Source organism: Sciurus vulgaris, assembly GCF_902686455.1.
Source record: "Sciurus vulgaris genome assembly, chromosome: 14".
NCBI classification, from domain to species: Eukaryota; Metazoa; Chordata; class Mammalia; order Rodentia; family Sciuridae; genus Sciurus; species Sciurus vulgaris.
The window spans coordinates 71,535,965-71,554,580 of record NC_136475.1 but is presented as its reverse complement, the minus strand read 5'-3'; the positions used below and the strand labels follow the sequence as shown (position 1 = coordinate 71,554,580).

The following is an 18,616-nucleotide window of genomic DNA, read 5'->3' as shown; positions in this document are numbered from 1 at the left end:
ATATGTTATTTCAGGGTGTTAAGGAATAAAAGTGATTATTTAATATTTTTATTGATTTGTTTTCCCACTAGAAGAGGTAAAAATTCTTGCATTTCTTTCCTTTATATGTGAGTATAACCTTGGGATTCATGAACTGGAGAACTGCATGTGAGCACAAGGCCACAGTCCCCCCAGAAAAGCCAACACTTATCAAACATCTGCTTTTGAAGCTCTATACTCAGTTTGACACCACAATTAAATTTGGATATAGTTGTATTAAGAAGGTTAAAATGTTATGGTGGAAAAAGATATGAAAGGTATTTTTTTAGTCTAATAGAAAAACCAAAAGGCACTGGCCTAACATGCACAAATCTCAATTCTTCCATGTGCACTGTAATTTTTAGAAATTTATACAAACTCTTTATATAAACCAATTGTCTCTGTGCTGCTTACCGCATCACAAGCAGAGCTAGAGTACATTTCTTATATGTGAGGTAAATAGTTTTAAATTTATCCATTATACTTACTGAATATTGTTTCCTCCTAGGATTGACTATGTTCCCTGGTGGGGTGGACTGTGCATATATTACATTTGTACTGATAAATGACATTTAGTGGAGAGTGATAAATTCAAATCAAGATGGAAGCATTTTTTTTTTCCTTAATGAACTTGTCTCCACAACCAACTGTCAGGAGTTGGTGTAAGATAGCATATAACTTACTAAGAGGAGTGTGACATAAATGGACTGAACCGCATGGCAACAAGAGACATCTCAGAAGGGCCTGTTCAGGTTGACCACTTCCTTCCCTGGGAATGACTAATGAAGAGCTTACAAAAAGGATTGCACAGTCTATCCAGGATCATTTCCTTCCCATAGGTAAAATTTAATAGATAAGTATGTAACAATAATTGCCTCTTAGTCACTAGCCAAGAAACTGATGTGCAAGTAACATGTATCATTGAGGTCTGTAATGAATGTTTTCCAACCAGGAGTTTGATGTCATAAATTTTGTTTTGTCCCTAGAAATTTTGTTTCTAGGGACCAGGAATGCTGTCTCCATTACTCAGGCAGAAAATTCTTTATCTGTACAGGATATAATGGTTTGGTAAAATCCTTTATTTTCCTGATTTTGTCTGATTAATTCTTTCTTTTATGGCCATTTAATTTCTTAACTTCTGGTACTTATTAATCATTCTATTTAATAATTCCTCTCACATTTGTATCCTACCATTGCTTTTGACACCTGGCAATTTGAGGAAGGGGGAAGATAAATACTTGCGATGTCCCCATTGTTGGAAATTTTTTACCCTACTTTGATTAATGTGCATGTGTATGTGTATGCTGTGTGCACACTTGTCATTTGGAATAAAAGGAGGGAGAAGAAATATATAAGGGAAAACTCAAGCCAGTATAAATTGCTTTGGTTAACAAGATGGAGAACATATTCCAGTATTTGGACAATATAGTTGCATAAATACTCTGATGAGAAAATCTTGCATAAATACTCTGATGAGAAAATCTTGTCTGGATGGAGAAAAATTGACATTACACAAAAGTTAAATGAATGTATTACTTTGTGATTGAAAATATCCAATGAGAGTGATTAGTAGAAGCATCTTGGCTAGAGGGAAAGCTATTAAACTACCCCATGACTTTGTCTCTCACTCTAAGCTTTTCTAAGAGGTAATGAGAGCAGCACACAGAGTTATCTGAAAATGTATCAAAGACGTAGCAAGGTGACTGTGATCAACACTAAGATTTCAGATGGTTTCAGTAGGCACCATGTTATCATTTATATTTCAGCTGAAGTATCCCTTCAGACAGAACAGCATTGACTTCGATCTAAATCACGCCTCCTCTATCACTTTCTACTGTATTACCATATTACTTGGCTTTATTTTAGATATATCATATCAAAATACTACTTGTTTACCTGTGTCTAATTTAGCACTCTAAATAGGATGTTAATTTGATGAGAAAAATAACTTTGTCAGTGAGGTTCACCACTGTGTTCCCAAGTACCTGAGAGGTTTTCAGTATTACCTGAAGGAATAAGTATAAATAATTGAGTAAATCTATAAAAATTATTGAAATTTATGGAGATAATTTTAGGGCACATCCCTAAATAAATTGCATATATATGAAGTAAGGAAGCTTATGTTGATGTTCTTTCAATTGAGAAGTCATATTTGTAAATTTACCTTATGATGAACTCAAGGAACAACTTGATAATTTTAATTATTCTGAAACTTTAAAGGAATTGAAGACTACTAAAATGTAAATGCAATATTGAGCAGCATGAATTACAGCATTCTGTGCTGAAGAAGCAGATAACAGCCTTATTGTGTTTTGTACTAATAGGCACATTCTTAAGAATTGTATTTAAAGGAGGATGTTTTGAACTATGCTGCATTCAGAATAACAGAATGATGAGTTCAGAAATCATCCCATTTTGGAGGTATTTGAAGGTATTATCCTGAGAATCATAGGACAGAGCTCAAGGTAGTCACTATTGCTGGACGTCGAGAGAAGAAATCTGAAAAGGATATGGTCAGAAAAGAGAAATTCCATTTCTATATAAAAACTAATTCAAAATTATGAAATCTCAGCAGAGACATAGAAATCATAAAAAATACAAATAGAATTCTAGAACTAAAAAGTACCATAAGATCATTAGCGAACCAGTATCAAACTTTCTTGCAATCTAGTTGCTTACTACTCATTCTACTGTTAGGATTTTTAGTGGTGTTTGATTATATCTGGCTCACTATCACAGGAATACCCAAATCTTGCCTTAGGATTTTCAAAGTTCCTGAATGGGGTTCATTATACTGCACAAATGATAATGCAAAGTGAAAAAAAAAAAAGTAACTGAACTTCATTCTAAATCACAATACTTTACATTTTTCATTTATGTGTTAGGTCACATAAATAATGCTCAAAGAGAAGCAGAGCCCTTTTTTCCCTTGATAAGGCTCCATTTAACAATGCCTTGACTTCAGTTCATAAGTGATGATCATATTATATACGGTTTCCATTCATGAGGAGAAGAAAAATAGCCGAATCACAAGAAGGCACCTTGACTCAGTATGACAATCTTGGTTTGCAGAGTAGAAGGAAGAAAAGCTTTAAAACACGCCAACTTTTCCTTCTAGCAGAGGTGGTTAGATCCCAATACTGAATCTGAACAATGGCACAGTCAGTTCTCTCTTACATAATAGGAACAGGGAAATGAATAAAAAGGCAAAGAAGTTTTATTGTCCCCCCCACTTCTAATACCTATAGCTAGTAGCTAGTTGGATTCTACTTACGTCCATCAACAGTGACTGTTTTTTCTAAAGATATCAGTATACACCAAAATCTGAAAACATCATGTTGTCTGTTATCTACTGAATTTCATGACACATTGGTTTCATTCAATGATTGGGTTTCCTTCAATCTTAGATGTTTTTTTTCCATATATCCCTTAATTTTCTCTGCCTCCACATGTAGGTGCAGTGATAGATCAGTATTAAATCTTCTCTATTCTGTCTCTATAGTTATCTTTCAGGAAGGGTTAGAAGTTGCTGTCTTTCATGCATTTTCCAAGGTTCCAACTGTACTTCTAAATAAATGGTTCTAAAAATAAGAACCTCTAATCCTCTTCTCTTTCAGGAGCCACAGGCTGAAGGGTGTAGCTATCTCTCCATGATAACTCTATTTATTAATTTTAAGTAAAGGAAGATCTGATCTGGATACATGAGGTCCCATCTTAAATCCTGAAGTCATTTGTTTCTGTTTTCTTTTTTTCACTCTGATCCTCCCTTATTTTTTCTGAATCTCTCAGACTTTGTGTGTTGTGCTTTTGTGACTTTCTCTTTCGGCTGCCCATTAAATTAAGTTTGTAACTCCAAACATTATAAATTCACACCTGAGTGAATCCAGTATATCACACTCAGACTTTCTCATTTCTACATACTTACTACATTAAGATTCCAAGGTCCTCCTGTTTTCCTCTGCCAAGATTCTTACCCTGCCCAATATTCTTTCATAATCGGTGTGACCTTTGTGAATATGAATCTGGTCACAAAATTTTTACTTGTGAAATAAAATTCCTCGATTGTCTATCAAATGAAGTTCCAACTTCTAATTATGGCCTGAAAGACCCCTCATCCACTATCACTCTACAGATACTGCCTCTCCCTTAACAGAACTTAAGTTCTGGCTCTATGGAAAGGCTTCCCATTACCTAAATGGGCCATAAGCTTTCATATTTCGATGCTTTTGTGTATCTATTTCCTTTGCTGGGAATACTACACCTCTTCTTCACTTTGTATCTCATCAGACCCCTTTATATGTGATAAGAGTCAGTGCAAGTTAGATTTTCTTTTGATTTCTCTGTCCCTTCCTGACTCCTTTGATGAATAAGTTAACTCTCTGAGAGAACCTTTTGCCTTATTTTCTTCAGAATGTCTTTATCTTCATAAAACTCCATTCAATTTTAATTACATAATTACATATATTACATCCCCTACAGATTGTAAATGCCTTTGTATCATAGACAATGCTTTTTTATTAACCCCTCTCTAGTATAGTACCAGATATGTATTAAGCACTCAGTTATTAATAGTGAGAAAATAAATGGATGCATTAATGAAGTGGTTTAACTAAAATATCTTTTTACTGGATTACTAGTTTCTTGAAAATATAGTTTACTTTATATGTCTGGTTTATAACATTATGCTTGTAACTAGCAGATATTAAACTTATTAAATAAAGAGAATTCTGAGATAAGAGTACATATGTGAATAGGGAAGGAGAGAGTAATATAACTGGAAAATGGTGGAAGAGAGGATAAGGCAAAGCATCTGCAACTATTTAAAGGTAGCTTTATGATAGTCTATATTTCTAAGATGAGAAAGAAGAACAGGGATTAGGCATACCGATTATGGTGAATTCACATTTTTACTCATAATAAGCATGGTAAATCTGTTTTAACATAAAATGTTTTGCATATTTTTCTCATAAAAGGATAGATTTAATTATACTCAAAATTACATGGCAGTGTGTACCTCAAACCTACAATTAACTAATACAGAGAGAAACGTAACTTGCAAATTGGAAGGAAGCTGAAGGTGGAGGGTGGTGTGCATTCAGTACCATTTGGTAAGACCATTTCATTTCTGGGCATGTGGCCAAATGGCCCTTGTGATTTTTCTTTTGTAAATTAGCTTTCTAAAATACATTATTAAAATCTGTTTAAACCATCACATAGTTCAATAAAAATTTATATGTAAAATAGATTTAAAATCAGGAAGCAGGCTATCTGTAAACAAAAGAATATGAAAGTAGAGGAGAATCATCTAAAAGCAGAGACTTCTTTTTTCTAATTGCTTTAAGCATTCTGGGTTTTTGTATTAGGGATGAATTTAAATCAATCAAAATATCATTTCTTCCTACATAGTAGGAGTTTTAAGATTGCTAAAGGGAACTGTGTAAAAATGTCTAGCCTGTGACTCAGGAGAACATGCTACCATGAGTCTGACCTAGCATGGGGTCAGGTGTTGCAGAGCACGAGTCCTCATGCTCAGACCCGCCTCTGGGACAACTGTTTCTGCCCTGAATTAGTTGATGATAACAGCCCTGGTTTTTACTGTGCATCTGTAATCAGAGGAATTGTCATTGCTAGCTAAAATGACAAGCTCTATCCTGATTGTTGTGTTTTAAACTCTAAAGTTATATATGCATCTGAATTCAGGTATATATGTGTTTAGACATGTGTATCTGTTTTTCCTTTTGTCTGTCTTAAGGGGCTTGAGTTTTCTCTGCTTCATATTAAAAAAAAGAAAAAAAATTGAGGCACTAGGAATTGAACCCATACCCTTTCATTTTTTATTTTTAATTTTGAGACAGTGTCTTATTAAGTTGCCAGAGTTAGCCAAGAATATGAGATCCCCCTGTTGCAACCTCCCAAGTCACTGGGATTAAAGGTGTGCAACACCATGCCCGGCCATCATTTGAATTTGATGAGTTACTGATACTTCCCATCTTTGACACCCTCCTGGAATGCTGTACCACCTTTGTTGTGACAGCAGGGCTGTGGAACTCTAACATGATGCAGGTTGAGATTATCCCAAGTAAGAGAGCAGGCTCCACATAGTTGTCTTGTTTATGGTGGTTAGCTGTGAACCTTGCTTTTGAAGCCATCAGTGGGCAGGGAGAGCTCCCTCAAAAGGCACCCTCACCCTGAGAGTGAGTGAGACTTTGAAGACTGAAGCTTTGTGTCTTGAGAGTCAGAGTTGCCCAGTCTATTTCTGGTCTTCAGTTTTTAGGATCAGGTGGTACGGATCCGCTTATAAGAAGGGAAGGATCAATCTCAACCTTTATACAAGGGAAGAGGAAGTGTTCTTGGGCTGATTTTATTCTTTTGTTAGAGTTGATGTTCTCTTCATTGGGTTCTCCAAGTAAAATGCTTTCCTAGGCTGGGAAGGTTATGAAGTAAATGAAGCCGGGAGGGACAGGGCAGAGCATCAGCGGATGAGACACTGCAAGTACCATGGAATCTGAACAACCACAACTCAGTCGCAGACAGGTTTTATTTACCTGTTTTGTTATGGCTTTTGTTTCTTGACGTTTAGGCTTATTTTTAAAGAGAAGCTATGTATGGAGTTTTATAAGTAATTCTCTGATTTTTAAATATTTTGAATTACATCAGTTTAAAAAGCTGTGGGGTCAAATAAAGGTCCTGGGTAGGATAGATTTGGCTCTGGGGGCCCAGTATGGATGGCATGGAGAGAGTGTGGAACTGGATGTTTCAGGGTGGAGTAACTGAAAAGTGAAAAGGCGCCCAGACAAACCACTCCGGACCGGAACTCACACAAGAGATTTTATTCAGCAGACGAACAGCGTCTGCCCTGAAGAGAGAGAAAGCAAGCGAGAGAGAACATGGCGGGGGAGCGTCGCTTAAATAGTTGAATTTCCCTTTCTAAGTACCATCTGGCCAATCACTGAACAGTTAGAATTCGTGGGCTCCGCGTTAGCCAATGGCTGCTGAGCACAGGCTGAGGTGGACCAATGGCTGGCTAGAATGGCAGACTGACAGCTGGGGTGCTGTCATGCCTCTTTGCCTTTCCCCTCAGGCGTGTCCTGCACCTGACCACCCAGAAAGGAGTCCCACAAGGTCGTAGGGTTTGCTGGTCTTAGGCAGCCCGAGGCGAGAGCCAGACTGCAGGGCAAACCCAGCGCCTGCCTGCTGCCTCCCGCAGCAAGCCGACACCTGGCCGGTTCACGTGGGCAGAGCGCTACGTCAGCAGCTTCAGACCTGCGGTGCCATATCTGCCCGCCGGGCAGCCCACTGAGCACTATAGTGCACTATAGTGCTTTTCATATCATTGGGCTTCCCAATCTTGGGCCTAATTATACTTCAACCCCAGAGAACTTGTAGTGTCCTTTGGGTAGGACCTTTTCCTTGGGACCTGGTACCTTAAAGACAAACAGATTACAGCAAACTAGCACAGCAGACTCCTTCCCCAGCACCTAAGTCATTGCTCTTAACTTTATCTGTGACTCATGTGAAGAACTCAGTGGTGCGGCCTGGCAAGTAGGTTGTGTGTATTGGCAAACTAAATGTTTACTATTTGGCCTTTAACAAAAGAAGCTTGTCAACCTCTGGCAATCATACTGAGCACAGGCTGTAGTCCCTTTGGGCTGCTGTAACAAAAATACCATAAACCAGGTAACTTATAAACAATTAAAATTAATGTCTCACAGTTCAAGAGGCTAGAAAAGTTCAAGGCTCCTGCAGGTTTGATGTGGGACCTCACATCAGAGAGGCAAACTTTGTAGTTTTGCTCTCACATGGTAGAGTGAAGAATCTCTCACTCTCAGGCTTCTTTGATAAGGGTGGTAATCCCATTCAGGAGGACTCTGTCCTTATGATCTTCATCTCCCAAGGGGGTCACCTCCTAATATCCCTACCTTGAGGCTTCGGATTTCAATACTTGAACCGGGTTGGGGGAGAGACAATAGTACTCAGACCAAAGTAGACTGGCAACTGTGACTTAGTGGCTAGCTTAGTGACTGCTGAGTGACTTGATGGCTGGTCGCTATGATCCAGTGTCTGTTGACTATGACCCGTGACAGTAACTCACTTGGCAACAGCGACAGACTGTGACTTGGTAATGGGTGACTGCGCCCTGGTGACGGTGACTGTGGCTTGGATACCCCAAGTTCACATCAGAAACATCAAGAACACCAGGCTTATGGCAGCAAGATTAACTTCTCACCCATCCCACCTATGAAAATGCTGCCCTACTTGGAGAGACTTAGGGTAAAAAAACTGTTCTGGGGCTCAGCCATGTGTGCCTATGGTTGCCTAGTTTTGGGAAAGGCAGGGATGGGCTTGTAGTCACTTACATCAAGAAATGTTTTGAAAGGAAGAGAAATTTAATGTTTTACAAAATCATTTCTATGTTAATTAAAAAAAAAAAAAAAGACTTTCTGGTTCTGTTTCTTTTCTTCCCCTGCTCAATTGTAGTTAATGTACCACTCTGTCTCCATTGAGATTCTGACTTCAGCTCTTATTTTCTTAGAATTTTCAAGTTCTTCTGTCATCATCTTTCTAAAGACAGCCATACCCTTACCTTAGGATTGTTTTCATAGATGTTAATCTCCCTACAAGCTCACTAGAAGCTGCGGGGTTGGGTTTTAGTGACATTTGTCAAGGGGACACTATAGCAAGAGACATGTGATCCTCCTTAGATTTAATAATTTTTCATTATATTAATCATATAACCTATATATTCTCTTCTATGCATGGGGACAATGAGGCATTAGAACAGATTTTTGTAATGTATGTAGGAAAGGAGAGGAAGTACGGCCTTGTGAGAATAACAGTGTTACAAATGCCAAACATTGTAGTTGTGGAGGTCAAAGAATATTTTTATACAAGCAGATAGCCATGCGATGCCTAAGAATTTGGAAGGATGATCAGTGGGTATTTTTAACATGTTATGATCCTTGGGAGATAGAGTATCTGTTCTTTGAATCCCCTTTCCAACAATATTAAGCCCTACTTTCAATAAAATAGTTGCTGATAGCAGGTTACTTTCAGCTGCAGGAGATAGATCATTTGAATACTTTTTTGCTTATAGAGGTTGCCTAGAAATGGAATAACTGAATTTCCTAATAGGAACAGAACAGTAGATAAAAATATAAGAAGGAACTTCTTTCCTATTCTGGTATTTTTCTTTTAAATATTGACTGAAGGTAACAAGGGGACAAATGCCCAAACGTCTATCTACCTTCTGAGAGCTTCCAATTGAATGAATTAATGAGGAATAGATGGTAGGACATGGCAGTAATTGAACAAGAACAAAAGCCTGTAGCTGCTCATATGAGAAACGTTTCACTTTCAAAGACTTAGGAGAAATAAAAAAACTCCAGGAAGCTTTTGCAGATTCCCTATTGAGCACATGTCAAAAATATAACATAGGGATTGGGGTTTTAGCTCAGTGGTAGAGCGCTTGCCTTAGCATGTGTGAGGCACTGGGTTCCATCCTCAGCACGACATAAAAATGAATAAATAAAGGTATTGTGTTCATCTAAAACTAAAACTATTTTTTAATAAAGAATGTAACATATTTATTGAAAGTCACAAGAGTGGCTTCAGATTACCTCATAAAGAACCGGAACGTAGGAGTCTTTATGGTACACCGAATGGACCATATACACATGTACCATATGCATGATGTCCACTTGTAGAGAGCAATTTTAAGGGTAGAGAAGTTCTAATATGTGTTGAAAAGTTTTGTTTATAAGGCCAGTTAAAATATTCTGTTAAGATTTGGAATGGAAAATACAAGTGTCAGGAAAGCTGAAATCAATGAAATGAAAGTTTGGCTGAGGTGTTTTAAGTATATAAATTAGAATGGACAGCAGAAAAATCATGTTGAGGTCAAAAGAAACAATAAAAAGCCTTGTATGGATTCCTTCTTACATTTGGTTGAAATGATGACTTTGGTTTCTTAAATACAGTGTGAGATCTAAGGAGAAGATCTAGGAGGATTACACAACTAATCTAGTAAATGCAAAAGGATTTTATGCAAGTAGGTAATAATTCTCCTTTTGTATTACTTTTCTTATATATCATTAAACTAATAAATGTGTATTATAAAATACTTGGGAGACATGAGCTTTCAAAAGTTAGAGCCACCTACTCTCATCTGAAATGTTTATGTACCCCCAGAATTCATATGGTAAAATCCTAGGCCCCAGGTGACAGTGTTGGGAGGTGGGACCTTTGGGAGATGATGAGGTCCTAGGAACAGATCCCTTATGAATGGGATTGATGTCCTTAGTTAAGAGGCCTGTGGAAGCTGCCTTGTCCCTGCCATCAGTAAGGACACTCTTAGAAGGAACCCTCTATGAGTAGAAAGCAGGCCCTCACCAGACCCCAGAATCGCTGATACTTTGATCTCAAACATTCCAGGTTCCAGAACCATGAAAACAGATTTCTGTTGTTTTTAAGCCACAAGTTTTGACATTTTGTTATAGAAGCCTGAACAAACGAAGATGCCTTCCTCACAATTGTCTACCACATAAAGACTACTGTTAGGGGTTTGGCATATACTTCCAAAGATTTTTTTTTTTCTTGTAAGTAGATGAATACTTCTCTTTTATAAGAGTTACTTATTGTTGAATTTAAAGCAGCTGTACCTTGGATATTATTCTAGCCCCAACACAATCAATTAATAAGTAGAGAAAAAGGATCAAAAAGGGAAGTGTGCCTTTACTAAGACATCATGTAGATATTTCCACATATGATATCTCATTTAATCTTCAAATTGGTCACACTAGATGATAATTTTGTTCTCAATATAAAAAATCAGGACACTGCCTTAAAGAGCTAAAGTCACCTGCCCAAGGATCATAGAATTGTAAGTTGCAGAACCAGGACTTGAGTGTAGGTCTCCCACTAGAATGAGTGCATATTTCCACTGTGAGGTGAAACTTAACTGTTAGAATATGAACAGTGATTTGAGATCTTTTGTTTGTATCTAACTTACTGGATCCTTTCTGAATGTTTTTAATTTTTGCCATACACATAACTTCCATACATACATGCTTTCTGATTTTAGACAAACCTCATCACTCTGGACCTCCAGTTATCATCTGTAAAATGAAAGGATGAGCTTTAATGCATTTTCAGTTTGGTAGTCTGTGATGGAACACAGCATCTGTGACAAACAATTGGTAGAGGAATTAAGCTTTTTTCCTAAAAAACAATTGGGACAACATGCAAACTTGTAACATCCTTACCCTCTCTTCTCTTCAACCTGGAACTGATTGCCTGCCTTAGTGAGATGGTTGACTGACAGTCAGGCTAAATGCACTCATGTGAGCTGTGCCAGCTTGGGCTTATTTATTCTTTTAATTAATCAACAAAGCCATTTAGGACATTGAGCACTAAACCATACACATTAAAGTTCTAAAACCTCTACCCAAGTGTCTAACATCCTCCAATTATGAGTGATTAAGTGCTTGAGAAGAATGAAGGTCATCTGTGACAATGCTTCATCTGTGGATGGAATTCAGCTAAGAGAGGAGTGAACGCTAAGAGCACTTTTATACATGTTGTGCCCATGACCAATTTCAGTAAATGGAGTCTAGAACTTATAAATTAAAAGTCATTCAAAATTGGTGATGGAGAAAGGAAGAGAATTTAGAGAAACTATTTGGTGTCTATGCTTATCTCTAAAGAATGGGAATTCTTCCAAATAAGCTGTCTGCAAGGCCCCCAGGGCATATACCTGTAAGCCCAACAACTTGGGAAGCTGAGGGATGCTGAGGTCAACCTTAGCAAGATAGTAAGTTCCTAAGCAACCTAAGAAGACTCTGCCTCAAAATTAAAAAGGGGTAGGGATATAGTTGAATGGTAAGGTACCCCTGGGTTCAATCCCCAGTACCAAGAGAGAGAAAGAGACACAGAGAGAGAGAGAGAGAGAGAGAGAGAGAGAGAGAGAGAGAGAGAATACAAGCCTATTAGTGAGATACATGTCAAAGACAATATGAGACTATCTTAACTCTTCCATTAAAATATGGAAATCTAATTATGTATTAAAGGGTTAACTTTTAATTAAAAGAATGTTAAATTTCTTGGAAGCAATAAAAGCAATAATTAATACTCAGTTAATGACTCTACATTTTCTTTTAGACACAGCCAGTTTTATCTGGAGTAACAAAAGAGGCTATTATTTCAATTCAATGTGTAGCTTTTATGAGATGAACTAAATTCTAGTGCCTCCACTCACAGTATCATCTTAATGAGTACTACAAATGAGTGATTGAGCTTTATTACCATAGATTTCTCCAAAGCCTCAACTCATCTATTATCTTATTTATTATAGATGGGAAAATGAAGCTGAGTGCTGTGTTCTTTGTAAATCTCTTTATTCATGAGGTCTGGGATTTGGAAGACAACTAATAAGTAACTCTTGAATCCTTCTTTCTTTGTATTCCAGATTAGAAAGAATAGAGACATAGTACCACCAGTTCTGAAGCTAAATTATACCAACAGGCATTTGTATTGCAAACATCAAGTCAATTGCTAAGTATTACCTTCTCAGTTGTTTTCCAAGAGCCGCTAGTATAGAGAATGGAAAACCAGGTATTTACCTTATAAGGAGGTCAAGTACTGAAGGATCCTGGCCCTCATCTTTGTTGTCAACAACTTAATTTGTTTTTCATATTCATTTCTTCCCTACTTTTCAATGGAAATAACAGTGGTGTGTGTAACTACATGAACAAGTGGGGTATGGCTTGGGGTGAACACTAGTTAGAGTTTTAAGTACATAAGAAGCATCTTTATTTCGTATATTGTATAAAGAAACCCTCCTGGACAGGTTTCACGTCCCATATTTATGGTTCAGCACCATGAGGTCACTTACTGCGGTAAGATATTAAGATCATGGTAGATTCAGAATTATAATCCATCTTTATTGTCTCTCTCCAAAGCTCTGATTTTAAAGTGTTTTTTTTTTTTTTTCTCACTGTCCTATCTATATGCATGATTGTTTCTACAAAGAAACATGCTTCAGGATAGCATATTTAGCTTAGCTATATTTGCCATGGGTTGTGTCTGATCTTATCTGACATTTTCTTGTTTGTGTAAAAACATATTATCCTCTTCATCGCCCCCCCATTCTCTTTTATCTACATGTTTCCAGTTTAAAAAAACATTTTGTATGATCGAACTGTTTATATTAGTTGTCTGACAAATGAAATACTATACTGCCTATTCTTTATTTGCAAAAAGTATATGTGTGTGTGTGTGTGTGTGTGTGTGTGTGTATGTGTGTGTGTGTTCAGGGTTTCAAATCAAAGGTTAACTGCCATGCAACTTGCAGAATATATTTTATAATATTAGCAAAGAACAAAAGTATCTACTACGTTAGAGAACAGGACTATCTCTTAAGATACACAAGAGTTCAAAAGTAAAATTGTTTTTCTACACCTGACTTATTTCACTTAGAATAAGACACTTGAGTTTTGTGAACATTCTTGAAAATTATAGCATTCCTTTTTAAAAGCAGAATAATGTTCCCTTGTGTAAATAGATGTACATGTTCTTCATCATCCAGTAGATTCCATATCTTGTCTATTGTGAAAAATGCTACAATGAACATTGGAGTGCAGATGTCGCCTTTGCACTCTGATATCATGTCCTTTGTACATATACCTGAAGTGGAATTGCTGGATCATATGGCAGCTCCAGTTTTAATTTTTAAAGGAAACTGCATGTATGGTCTTACTTATATATGGATTCTAAGAAATTCAAACTCACAGAAGCAGAGAGTAGTATGGGGGTTACTGGGAACTGGGAGTAGGGGGATAGAGAGATAGTTGTCAAAAGGTACAATGTTTCAGTTAGGAAGAATACATTCTGGTGATTTATTTTACAGTATGATGGCTATAGTTAACAATAAGGTATACTTAAAAATTGCTAAGAAAGTAGATTTTTAAAATATTCTCATACAAAAAATAAGTATGAGAAGTGACAGATATATTGATGTACTTGATTTAATCATTTCATAATGTATACATTTATTAAGAGATCATGTTGTACATTATAAATAGGCACAGTTTTTCATTTGTCAGTTAAAGGCAAGTAAAATTTTTGAAACATGTAGCACAGTATATTAGAAAAAGAACCTGAACTTTGTTTAAAATAAACTGGTAACAACATTTTTACACAATGAAGTAGTTCATGGAATCTTAGAAATTGGTTCAGGGGTACAAAGAAAATAAAACCCTAATATCATAAAAGATCAAGAAAGGAAACTAACAAAAAAATTTCAAAATATTAAGACCACCTATAATAACAAAAACTGTACTATTAGCAGAATTTGCAACAACTATGAAACTAATATTAGACTAATGATATCCAAGTCCATAGAAGGTTCAACCAGGAACTGAAGTCTTACAGACTGTGAGGGTCAGCAAAGGCCTCTGGAATTACAAGAGTCATAACCCACGGTTGTAGTTCCTTCTCCAAGAGAGAGCATTGGAGTTTGATAACAATTGCTTTATTGCTGTTTGTGCCAAGCTAAGAGCCTCAAAGAGAGGTTCTGAAAGTGTCCCTAAGTCTTTGCTTCCTCTACCTGCTCTGTTTTGCCATTGTTCCTGGATCCCCCGATGGTTTGAGCCCCTGCCCACATCACATCAAGCCAGCCTTGAGGGTGATAATGAAATTTCAATGCAGGATGAGATTTGAATAAAACTCTTTCACAGCTGCAATATCACCAGTCGTCTGCAGACCGACTTCCTGGTCTGAGCTGGGGTGACTAAATGCCATCCCAGTGGCAGTCAGAACTGCTCTTTCTCCACTCTCTGGGCTCTCTCATACCCTGTCTTGCAGGTAGAGGGCTTCGTTTACTTGTCCCCACCAATCCTTCCCTGGTCTTTAGATACTTCTGTATCGCTTATGCAGATGTTTTTCTACATGTATTGGAAGTTTTCATTAATCATTATCTTTAACTCCTTCTGTGACTTATTTATTTTATAAGCTATTTGTAAGATCTCAAATAATGTTAAAAAAAGTGTTTGTATTTTCTCCCACTTCTTTTATTTTAATTAATCACTTGAACAGATGTTATAGTTTATATTTTAAAGGATTGAATTTAAGGGGATTTTTCACCTTTATTCTTTTTACACACTGCTTAGAAGGACCAACAAATAATTGACTCGTAGATTTTACGTATATATTTTAAGAGGCAAAACATTGCTTTCCATCATTAATTACCCAACATCAGAAGGTGTATTATCTTCATCTAATAAAACATAATAAGTCAATAAACCTGTCCTTAGTGGTACCTAAAGGGATCCATTATGGACAGGAAAATTTAGAGTCAGGATTTCCCTATTATCTGTTTTCTTACTTTGTACTTTTTACTTGATATATTGATTTTTGTGGTTTGGAATGCTATAATTGTTCTTCATGCAGGTCTTGCCCATCCTTCAGGTCTAAGTGTTTGACTAGCATTTTCTAGCAAAGGGAAAAGCTTGACTTTCTCGAGAGATGATTATATTCATCTGATTCAGTCATTTAAACCAGTGTGTATTAATATTTTGTCATATTTTTGATCTATCAGACATAGTTACCCAATGTTTAGCATTGCATGTATTACATTTGGGTTTCTGTCTTAGGGAGAGTTTAATGTTGTTCTCTCCTTACAGAGACAAAAGATTTGAAAGCAAGAGAGTGAAATTTAATTTAAAGAAATTATGAGATAGGAAGCATCTGTGTTAGGTGACTGTTTCTGTTTCAGTAGTCTTTCACTGCTTTGTGTATAGGCCGAAGTTGTTTCCCTTCTTTCAGATATACGTGCCTGAAGCCTAGGTCAAAGTCATTGTGGAGAGATTGGATTCTTCCCTTTTTAGCAAAACTAACTCATTTTTTGTTTCTTCTATTCTTTGTATTAAAGTATCACTAAAGTTTGAGTGTGGTCATTTGTATGTGGATTAGCTGTGTAATCTGCATGTGCCAAGATGTCTCTTGACTGGGTTTAGTTCAGTAGCAAAGTCTCTATCCTGTGAATTTATAATGTCCCTGTAGATTCCTAGAACTTCACAGAAAAGGGGGAAACAAACAATAGCAATACCCAAAGTAAACAATATATAGCATTAAAATAAATATCTGGTGTCTACTATGATTATCTTTAATACTAATTACCCAAATACAGGAGTGTTGGGTTCAGCAATTGCCAACAGCATAAACAATAGCCTCAAAGTAGATCTGACATTAAAGTAAACAGTAGGTGTCAACTATGCCATACACATTACTAATAATTGCAACAGTGTGAATGATAGGAGCAGGAGTTATAAAAATCAAATATTTCTAAAAGATAGTAAAAGTATAGATCATTAAAAGAAAAAAAATGTGATAAAAATAAAAGAAAGTTTAGAATGTACAAAATGTGAACAGAAGAATGCTGAAGACATAACAAGAAGGAAGAGAAAAAACTAGGAAAAAAACAGTAAAAGGTGACAAATAGAACAAGAATTAGGCTGTTAGTGGGTAAAGGAAGGAGAGAAAGAGAAACAAGAGAAAAACCCAAGTGAAAACAAAACAAAACAAAGCTGAATTAAATATAAACACCCTAACCTTCAAAAGACAAGGGAAATAACTATGGTTAAAAACAATGCTAAAAATGAGATAAAGGAAACATGTCATTTTTTTCATGGAATTACATACATATGAATAAGTATATATAGATATAGATTTATATATTTCCATGAACCAATCAGCACAGCAAGAACACACATACTTTAAAAAAGAAGAAGAAAGAAAAAAAGATTCTTAATGAAAAATTGAAAAGTATTGCTCACCAGGCTGCCAGTTGGAGTTGACTAACAGTGAAGGTGGTTGAAATAGCTCCCTGCTTCTCATCTCACCAGTATAAAGTAGGAGAGAATGGGAAGTACGGTCAGTTGGAGTTTTGTCTTCACAGACTGGATGGATGTACTCCCAGGGTGGGGCTGCTACAGACTGCTATTCCAGTGATTGGGGCTGCAGTCTAATCAGGCCTTAAAGACTTTCTTGGGTGGTATCTGCTCTGGAGAGATTAGATGAACACATCCTTAGGGCAAGGTAGATGCTGATCTTTGCTGGAAGTCTGGATCTCAGGAACCTCTCAGGGATTTCACTTGTGGGGCAGGGAAACTAATCCTCCACAGGTCTCCCATGCTCTGCTGCCTAGGCTGAGTCCCTCTATGTATTCACACCCACCTGTTCAGTTCCCCAACCCTCTTCAGCAGGTCACATAAACCATGGGTCTCAAAAGGAAAGCAAGTTGCTCTCCCCTCTGTGTTTCTGGCTGAAATTCTCCTGGGTCTAATCTTCTCTGAGCCATTTCACTCACACTTGGCTAGGTATGCCCTAGGCCACAGGGTAAGTCCTTTCCAGGACAGTATGACAATGTTTGCTATAATCTCCTGAGCTCCCAAGCAGCAAGGTGCAGCATGGCTTCCTAAAGATGGATCCCTGCCTCAGTTCTCCACTTGCCAGTTGAGAAGCAGAGCACTTTTCTAACACTATTTGCTGTGCCTCTGTAGCCTCTGTAGCAGCTAAGTTCAGACTGCTTTTATGACCTATAGGTTTTACCATACCATTGTCCATTGTGTTTCTGTCTCTGTATTACTTCTCCCTTCTGCAGTGAACCAGTACCATTGCCACTGCCACAACTAGCTTGGCTCCAATGTGCTTTTACTTCTTCTTTGTTCAATGCGCACAAACCTCTGAGTCTCTAAGACTCTCTGTCTGATATTTCATTTCAGTGAATTCTCTCATTCACCCAACTCATTGGGAAGGAGTGTTCCTACTGCTCGAATCCAAAGCCACAGAACAAGTGGATGTGCAGCCTTCCTCTAATCCACCATCTTGAATCCTTCTAAGCTTGGTGATTTCAAGAATAAAATAACTTAGAGTTTCTGAAAGTGAATACAAAGTTTTTCCTGGAATACTATTAAGTATTAGGTGATAAATTGGAGCCATAATTTAATACCTTTGGGAATTATTTAAAATTTTAGTGTAACACTTAGGACTTCAGTAAACAATGAATTTCTGAGATGTATGTCAGATATGTACTATTTGTCAAGTTTATTTCTGCATGGAAAATTATTTTATGGAACTATCTTTTGGAATCATTGTACCTTAAACTTGGTAATGTGACACAACACATTATTAAATACTAATAATGTCTGAATAAATAACCATTAACAGTTATATTTTCATCTCAAGGTAGACCTAGATTTGACTTTTCTCCTTACCAATTACTGCAAATAAAATTGTAGTCATTATATTCCCCAAAAGTTTTAATATCTCTGTGAATTAACACATATGTGTGGATAATATTTCCATGTATAGATATCTAGACTTGGAGTCAGACATTAAAATTTCTTTTTTTTTTTTGGTGCTGGGGATCGAACCCAGGGCCTTGTGCTTGCAAGGCAAGCGCTTCTGCCGACTGAGCTATCTCCCCAGCCCAAAATTTCTAATCCCATGAAAACTTTGAACTAGCCTGTGATCTTGGACAGTTCACTTTATTGGGCCTCGGTTTCCTTTGTCATAAAATGAACAATGATCTGGACCATATACT

At 36.9% G+C, this 18,616-nt stretch overlaps 1 long non-coding RNA gene across 1 annotated transcript in view; it reads right to left on the bottom strand.

Annotated features, from left to right (window-relative positions):
• LOC306643831 overlaps window positions 1-16,912 on the bottom strand; it is a 34,557-nt gene extending 17,645 nt beyond the window's left edge. Inside the window, exon 1 of the long non-coding RNA XR_013759075.1 lies at window positions 16,848-16,912. This is a non-coding gene — a long non-coding RNA (uncharacterized lncRNA). The remainder of the gene's footprint in view (window positions 1-16,847) is intronic.
• Window positions 16,913-18,616: the final 1,704 nt, after the last annotated feature.